The following is a 9,305-nucleotide window of genomic DNA, read 5'->3' as shown; positions in this document are numbered from 1 at the left end:
CCAGCAAGTTAGGAATTGTTCATTCTTTCCAACTACTCCAAATAGACTTAGTCTCCCTACATATCTGTCCAGAGACACCCAATTGGACACACTTAGAGGGAGGAGGTTGTCTGTGCTTTTGTTTCCCTGAATCTCAGATATCAAATAGGAATTGTATTCCTGTAGAGTCAGGACTGATTGAGTAAGACTTAGCGTAATTGTGGATTTACAATTCTGGTACTGCATTTAAGGCTTAGAGACAGTTGACAGGAACTGAGCCTGGCTCAGTTGAAGCCTCCAGAGGTCATGCTTTTGACCGCTCTCAAGTGGGTGTGTACCGCCCCCTCCTGGCTCTTGTACAGAGTAACTTTGACCACTGGATAGCAATTTCTTGGAGAGATTCTCCAGGGAGGGATCTGAATCCTTTTTAACCACATAACTGAAGGAAGCTGTGTAAGCTAGACTTCACGACTTTAGCTACGTCTCTGTGCCCAGTGTGTTATATAGCTCAGCTTATAGAGCGGCCTCTTCTTAGAGTAAAAAGGGAGAACAGGAAAGACGGAGACTTTACCAGAGTGCTGTTGCTCTGACGATGGATCTCTTTTTCTCTAATACAGAAGAGTCAAGCTCACGGTTTGCTTTGATTTCTTTGAAAGATTGTGTCTCATTTCCTTGTTCTCACCTTATTCTCTTTCTTTTCGTGGACACCATAAGAACATTAATGACGTACAGGAAGAAAAGCTAGCGTTGGAGGTGAACTGTTTTCTCCAAGCTGCTAAGTTCTGTAAGGGTTAAAGAGCTGGTGATAACCAAAGGAAAACACAGCAAACAGTGCTTAATCAAGACAAAAAAGCATGTTTTTAGGACCAGGACAAGACCTTTTATTAAGGAAAGTAATAGCAGTAGCAGTAAAAATAAAAAAAAAATAAGAAAATATTTTTTTATAATTTAAAGAATAATATGGAATATATTTGGATAAAATAATACAAATACATTAAAATATCAACACAATTGATAATGTCTTCTCTACTGTACAAGGGTTAGGAAAAATGAACTGCATTATTTCCTTTTCGAAAACAAAACGTATTTCCTTTATACGTGTGAGAAAATAATTGTAATTACCTCATGATGTTAGCAAGAAGACCTTGTCTCTTGTGTAAAGTCTAGTCATGTACTTTAAATAACTATTCCTTTTTCTCTGTAATGTATCTGCTTGCTTCAGCACTGGCAAAACACATTAACTATCTATTACCCTGTCCTGCAATAGCTTTTCAGTCTTCATTATTTTACTTATCTTCTGTCCTTTGCTTTTTCCTTTTCAAATGTCTTTTACTTTTACCCTTTCATTTGTGTACTTTATCCTTTGTCTATTATTTTGAACGTTTCCATGGTATATTTTATGGTATTTGGTACAAATCTTATTTGATATCAATTATAAACCTTATAATAAAATTATTTATACATGTATTTACATAGGAATACTAAGTAAATTATAGCCTAATAGGGGAAATTTTCAATTACTTTTTTATTATGTATATTAATATTAAAATTATATATATTTGACTTCTTTACATAACATAAAATATTGTATTTTAGGTGGATTAGATACTACTAAATTATATGTGTTATCTTTTAGAAAGTCATTTTGAATCATTTTTTTTTACTGCAAGAAATGAACTCACAATTACAAATTAAATTAAATTATATGAATATTTTGAAATATAAATATATTCATATACAATATTTTATATAGTTTGAAAAATAATCTTTATAAATTCTGTTTGGTTGGATTACATATTCATTTTAATCTCTCAACTGACAACGCTGTATTTATTTTTGGTGTGTAACACATTTTGATATTTTTATACAAAGCAAAATGACCAAATCGTGCCTATTGATATATGCATGACCTCACTAATCTACCTTTTCATGAACCAATTTGTAAAATTTTATTTTTCAATAATTTGTTTTATTTTTTTGAGATTCTAATATAATTACTTCATTTCACCCTTCCCTTTTCTCCCTCCAAATTCTCTCCAATATCTCTCCTTTTTTTGCTTGGAAATTGTGGCCTCCTTTTTTCCCATTAATTATTATGATATATATGTACACATATTTAAATACACACATATTCATTTACTTTTGCACCAAGAATGTTTAAAATCTACTTCGTTAACATTTTTGTATACAGCACATTAACTTAAGTCACAGAAGTGGGCACCAGGTCTCTTGACCATTTTCCTTCTGTCCATCTGAAATTTTATATTCCCTGATCAGCATTTCCCAAACTCCCAGTCCCCTAGTCTTTTATAAGTGCTGGTGTGTTATTTCCTTGAGATGGACTGTTCCAGACAGCCAACATAATTAAGATCATGGAATGCTTGTCTCTGCTCCTGCTCTTTTCTACTTAACACAAGCTTTCTTGTTATTTCATTTTTACCATACAGTGACCATAGATATTTCTGTTTTTCCTTTTGCACTGAATAAAAGTATGACTCATTTGTTCTAGCTGCAGTTAAATTTGAATTTACAAATGGCATACTTAAAGTTTTTTTTTAATTCTTTGACAATCTCAAACATTTAGATAATATATTTTGATCATTCTCACTCCCATTCCCTTCTGCCCCCTCCTGCTCTCTTGAATCTTTCTTCCCAGCACTCCCCTTTCCCTTTTTCATGTCTTTAGTAAAACCTATAGAAGGAAGATAAACTTGCTTGCTCGCATATGCATGAACATCTCATCATACAAGATCATGGACAACATAGTGACCATACCCCTGAAAAAAAGCTACGTATCTACCTGCTCTACAGTGCTTCCATGGTGTCCCTTTTTTACCACCATTGATATTTGTGTAACAAATGCAAAGTTTGTTCTTTTTAACGCCGAGTGTGACATTATCCTACAAAGTAATGCAAGCCCCGTTATGATATCAGTAGGTGGGATTGTATAAACCGAGAATGGAATGAAATGGAATGGAATGTTTTCTATACTGAGGCTGGGGAAAACACTATCATAACCATATGTATAAGCCAACCATATTTTGTGCTTGTCACTTCTGTGGGTCAGAAACATGGATTCCAAATAACAAAATATCTGCATCTTGTTCTTTCCACTTATGAATACTAGCTGTACTCAAAGTCTGGACTATGCTATCTGAATACTTGTTCATACACATGATTAGTGTGGTCATTGACAACTGAGTATCCTGTTGTAGTGATTAACTGAAACATCCAGCCTTTCCAGATGCATGAACTTTACTATAACAATGACATCCCAATATTAATTATTCACAAAGAAGGCATGATACTTTAGTGAGAATTGGTGGCATGTTTATAATCACAGAAAGAAAAAAAAAACAAGTAAGCAAAAAAAGAAAACATCCCCAGAAAACTACACTTTTGAATGACCAATCCTTGGGAATTAAATACTGTAATTTATGTAATATCATATTTTCGTACTAAAAAATAGTCACTAATTTTGAAGTAAAGCAAAAACTCATGCCACTCAATGAAGGATTTCAGAATCTTTTTTTTCTTTTTTTTTATTGAAAAAAAAATTTCTGCCTCCTCCCCGCCTCCAATTTCCCTCCCCCTCCTCCCACTCTTCTTCCCCTCCCCCCACTCCTCTCCCCCTCCCTCTCAAGTCTGAAGAGCAGTCAGGGTTCCCTGCTCTGTGGAAAGTCTAAAGTCCTCCCCCCTCCATCCTTGTCTAGGAAGGTGAACATCCAAACTGGCTAGGCTCCCACAAAGCCAGAACCTGAAGTAGGATCAAAACCCCGTGCCATTGTCCTTGGCTTCTCAGCAGCCCTCATTGCTCACCATGTTCAGAGAGTCCGGTTTTATCCCATGCTTTTTCAGACACAGTCCAGCTGGCCTTGGTGAGCTCCGAATAGATCAGCCCCACTGTCTCTGTGGGTGGGTGCACCCCTTGTGGTCTTGACTTCTTTGCTCATGTTCTCCCTCCTTCTGCTCCTCTTTGGGACATTGGGAGCTCAGTCCGGTGCTCCAGTGTGGGTCTCTGTCTCTATCTCGATCCATTGCCAGATGAAGGTTCTATGGTGATATGCAAGATGTTCATCAGTATGGCTATAGGATAGGGTCATTTCAGGTTCCCTATCCTCAGCTGCCCCAGGAAGTAACTGGGGACATCGCCCTGGGCACCTGGGGGCCCCTCTAGGCCCAAGTCTCTTCCCAACCCTAAGATGGCTCCCTTAATTAAGATATGTGCTTCCCTGCTCCCCTATCCAACCTTCCTTTATCCCAATCATCCCATTTCCCGAAGTTCCCCCCATCCTCCTCTTCTCACTTTTCTCTCCCCATCTCCCCTTCCCCTCCTCCCACCCCAAGATCCCAATTTTTTGCCTGGCAATCTTGTCTACTTCCCCTAGGCAAGAGGATAGCTATATGTTTTTCTTTGGGTTCACCTTCTTACTTAGCTTCTTTAGGATATCAAATTATAGACTCACTGACCTTTATTTATGGCTAGAAACCAATTATGAGTGAGTACATCCCATGTTCATCTTTTTGGGTCTGGGTTACCTCACTCAGGATAGTGTTTTCTATTTCCATCCATTTGCATGCAAAATTCGAGAAGTCATTGTTTTTTACTGCTGAGTAGTACTCTAATGTGTATATATTCCACACTTTCTTCATCCATTCTTCCATTGAAGGACATCTAGGTTGTTTCCAGGTTCTGGCTATTACAAACAATGCTGCTATGAACATAGTTGAACAAATGCCCTTGTCATATGATCGGGCATCTCTTGGGTATATTCCCAAGAGTGGCATTGCTGAGTCCAGGGGTAGGTTGATCCCGAATTTCCTGAGAAACCGCCACACTGCTTTCCAAAGTGGTTACACAAGTTTGAATTCCCACCAGCAATGGATAAGGGTACCCCTTCCACCACAACCTCTCCAGCAAAGGCTATCATTGGTGTTTTTGATTTTAGCCATTCTGACAGGTGTAAGATGATATCTCAAAGTTGTTTTGATTTGCATTTCCCTGATCGCTAAGGAGGTTGAGCATGACCTTAAGTGTCTTTTGGCCACTTGGACTTCTTCTATTGAGAATTCTCTGTTCAGATCAGTGCCCCATTTTTTAATTGGGTTAATTAGCATTTTAAAGTCTAGTTTCTTGAGTTCTTTATATATTTTGGAGATCAGATCTTTGTCTGTTGCGGGTTTGGTGAAGATCTTCTCCCAGTCAGTGGGTTGTCTTTTTGTCTTAGTGACAGTGTCCTTTGCTTTACAGAAGCTTCTCAGTTTTAGTAGGTCCCATTTATTCAATGTTGCCCTTAATCTGTGCTGCTGGGGTTATACCTAGGAAGCGATCGCCTGTGCCCATATGTTGTAGGGTACTTCCCACTTTCTCTTCTATCAGGTTCAGTGTGTTCAGATTGATATTGAGGTCTTTGATCCATTTGGACTTGAGTTTTGTGCATGGTGATAGATATGGCTAAATAAAATATCATTGTGTGGATACATAGTTATTTATATGCCCTATAGATTAGAAGTAAGAAGAAGATATTGGTTGAAAAAAAATGAGTCAGGGAAAAGTTCACAGATTGGAGAGAAACCTAAAGGCAGAATTTAAATAAACTTTTTCAAGTTAGTAACATATAATAAGGTTCTAATCACCTGGGGATAATGGCATATTTAGTGTGAGGATAACAAATCTGGAGATCCAAGGTGCTTACCATCTTGGCCCTCTAAGAGCAAAGATGTATAGAAAATTCCAAGTGTGGAGAAATCAGTTTATAAGCTAAAAAAACCATGTCTGGTTTGGGAGGTCCTTCTGTCTATGTGTTGCTTTTATTGGCTAATGAATAAAGAAACTGTCTTGGCCTGTGATAGGTCAAAAGAACAGAGCTAGATGGAAAAAGCTAACGTGAACACTGGGAGAAAGAAGCACAGAGTCAGAGAAAAGCCATGTAGGCAGACAACTTTACCCTGTAAGTCACTGCCAAGTGAAGACACTCAGATTAATAGAAATGGGTTAAATTAATATGTAAGAGTAAGCCAGTAAGGAGCTAGAACTAAGGGGCCAAGCAGTGATTTAATTAATACAGTTTCTGTGTGGTTATTTCGGGGCTAAGTGGCTGGGGACAAACAAACAACCTCCTTGCTACACATCTCTATGTGCCTTTCTGACAGTTTACAGAAAGTGATTGCTAGCAAAGGTTTCCAGCTATTTATTGCTGTTTTGCTTTAAAGTAAGTATTCACTTTTTTGCCTATTATGTATCTGCAATTTTGTGCTCTATAATAAAGTGTTCCCTAGCTCATAGAAATCAGATTTCAAAAAGCTGGGTTCACCCTTATTTGGCAGGCAATGGTCTAATCTGTAGTGTGAAGCTTATTTCACGTAGTTCCCTCTGAGCGTAAGGAGGATTCTGACTCATAACTGCTTGCAGCATGGCCAAGAACAAACCCTCGACCTCTTTCTTCCAGCTCTGCACTCCGTTACACAGCAAATTTTGCATAGGAATCACTTTCAAGTATTCTTCAATTGGCTCACCCAAATCATTCAGATCTGATCTAATAAAGTGTGACAAGGAATTATGTCATCGATATAGCAAAGGCTTACAATCTGCTGTATGCAATGGCTCTGGCAGAGCCTACCTTTCCTCTGCAGACTAGTGTCTTAATTACGACACAGCCGAAATGCCTGGTGCTTAGAAACTGGAATGAGTTCATATAAGCACTTACATTATCAGAAAATATAAATAGCTCATTTATTCATGGTAGCATTACTGTGTTCCTAATATAGTTTTTATTGATGGACACTTGAACTGTATCAATCCACTTAAAATTCAAAATGGTTCTTTTGTGCCTGACATTATGGCAAGAGAAGCATAATTTAATTTAATATAATCTTTTAAAAACAATGATGTTTGTTTCATAAATGAATATTTTATATGTTGTGTTTAATTAAAATAAAACTGTGCCACTGATCTCGAAAACACAAAACAGACTTGAGTTCATATTTATGAAGTGCAGCAATATTGGCAAGGCACAACTTATCTTGTTTATGAGACATGCTTGCTATTACTTGTACAGATTGCAGTCATTTTATTGCTGAGCTTAACATGGTTTACAACCCAACAAATGCAATGAAACTGTCAGGAGGAAAATAAGCCTATAAAATTTTGTAAAAAAGAAGGTGGCATTCACAGATCAAAATGCAGTTTTTGCTGAAGCACTGGAAGGTTTTGAACCGTTACAGCCTTTTAGGCAGTAGATTTTGTGGATAGATTTCTAAAGGCTGAGATATCGCACTAGGCTATTTTTAGAGCCTTGGCTTTAAGAACAATTCCTGGGAGACCTTCTTGCTTTGATTCTAAGGCTGGGTTTCAGAATACAAGGCAAATGCAGAAAACTAGGAAATAACAGTTCTTTGTGGTAAAGGGAGAGTGTAAAAAATATCTAATTTTAAACTCTAAACTTATAATTTTATTATTTACTCATGTCTTTCTGGATACCTCTGTGTGTGTGTGTCCACATGCATATGGGAATGTATGTTCTTGTGAGTGCCTGGGGTACACACACTTGTTTGTATACAGGCCAGAAGAGAGCATCGGATTCCTTAGAGTTCGCTTGGAAAAACAAGCTGGTGCTGAGATCTGAATGCTGGTCCTTGCGATTGTACAACAAGCACCCTTAACTATGGAGCTGTTATCTCTTACCCTTCAAATTAGATTTATTTTTTTATAAGTTGTTAATGTTAAACTGTAGCAAGAAAGAGCCATATGGTATCTGCAAACTGAGGTGGTGAGAGTGCATTCCTGACTATCTGTCTGCATCTGCGCACCCCTTTCATGGACTCTAGTGGACTCTGAGCCCATTTACAGTACTTTTAGATATAGTCTGGGTCTGGACCAAGCCCCAATGCAGCTTTTCTTGTTTGTCTACCTTCTCAGTGAACAACTCACCACTGTTTACCAGATGTTTACTTTGAAAGATTGGCACACAGAAGGCAAGAGGAGGCAAGCCATAGGACTTCCTTGTTAAGAGAACATGTCCAGGTGACTCAAATGTCTATGTGACAGGACTTTATTCAAATTGATAAATACATTTTCCAAAGTATCTTTTAGGTAAATGCTGGTCCAGAATGCCACTGTGCTAGGCTCAGGTACTCCGATATTCTGCCTTGCTCATGCAAATGTTTTTACTCTGGGTAAAGTATCCTGTTCTCATCAATGTTCTCCTATCATACCTGGTTCTGTTTTCTCAACACATTCAATGCTAACTACTAGCTGACATTCAAGTTTTCCTGGACTTCGCTCTAACTTTGAGACTTCAAATATCTCCAATTTCACTGCCCTTCTGTTCTAATTTACTTTGATTTCTTTCCACTTTATCCACCTAGCAATAATGATACAACACCTGTTAGAGATTGGATTACACCACAAGGCTGTGCTTGGAGTGGTCAGTCTATAACTGGACTCATCTAGAGCAGTGCGTCTTAACCTGTGTGTTGGGGCCCCTTTGGGGTTCACCAGCCCTTTCACAGGGGTTGCATATCAGATATCCCGCATATCAGATTCTTATATTATGATTCACAAAGTAGTAAATGTACAGTTATGAGGTAACAATGCAAATATTGTTTCAGTTGTGGTCACCACAACATGAGGAACATATTCAAGGGTTGCAGTATTAGAAAGGTTGAGAACCACTGCTCCAGAGAGACTGATAATCAGTAGAGACTGACAATCAACATCCGATCCTAAAAGAAGTCCACTTAAGTACTCTTCAGACAAAATTAAAGTGTAGTTATTTTGCTACTAGATAACACATGTACATAATATAGAAGTTTCATAAGATTGGTAGTTTTTAATCTATTATTCATTTCAGCTTTTGCTTGCCATTCAGTTTATTCTCTAGACAAACCATCCTTTCGAAATTAATATATTCATATGCATTCTATATAAACAAGTAAGCTTGGGAGGGTGTTTCTCTTTCTATTGGTAATTATGGATGTGAAACAATATACATGTATATAAATTTTACACAAATTGAAGCATTATTTTGTTTTTTCAACATTATCTTTTGAAGATTAGTTATATCATGTGTAAAGGGCTAAAAGTCTTCCAATGGCTTCAGTATATTCATTTGTAGTACTGTCTTAAATTGATGAATATCGAGAGTGTCTTTAATATTCCAAGCAGAGCTCCAGTGAATATTTGTTTTTTTTTCAGCTTGCTAGTGTATTTCTACACTTGATCTTAGCCAAAGGGCCAAGAAGTGATAGTAGTACATACGTATTAAAAAGATGAGAATATGGGCCAGTGGGTTGTGTGCCTAAAGTTTAGTAGATATTGCTGATTT

The sequence above is a fragment of the Microtus ochrogaster genome, chromosome 4, assembly GCF_000317375.1.
Source record: "Microtus ochrogaster isolate Prairie Vole_2 chromosome 4, MicOch1.0, whole genome shotgun sequence".
NCBI lineage: Eukaryota > Metazoa > Chordata > Mammalia > Rodentia > Cricetidae > Microtus > Microtus ochrogaster.
This window is presented reverse-complemented; position numbering follows the sequence as displayed.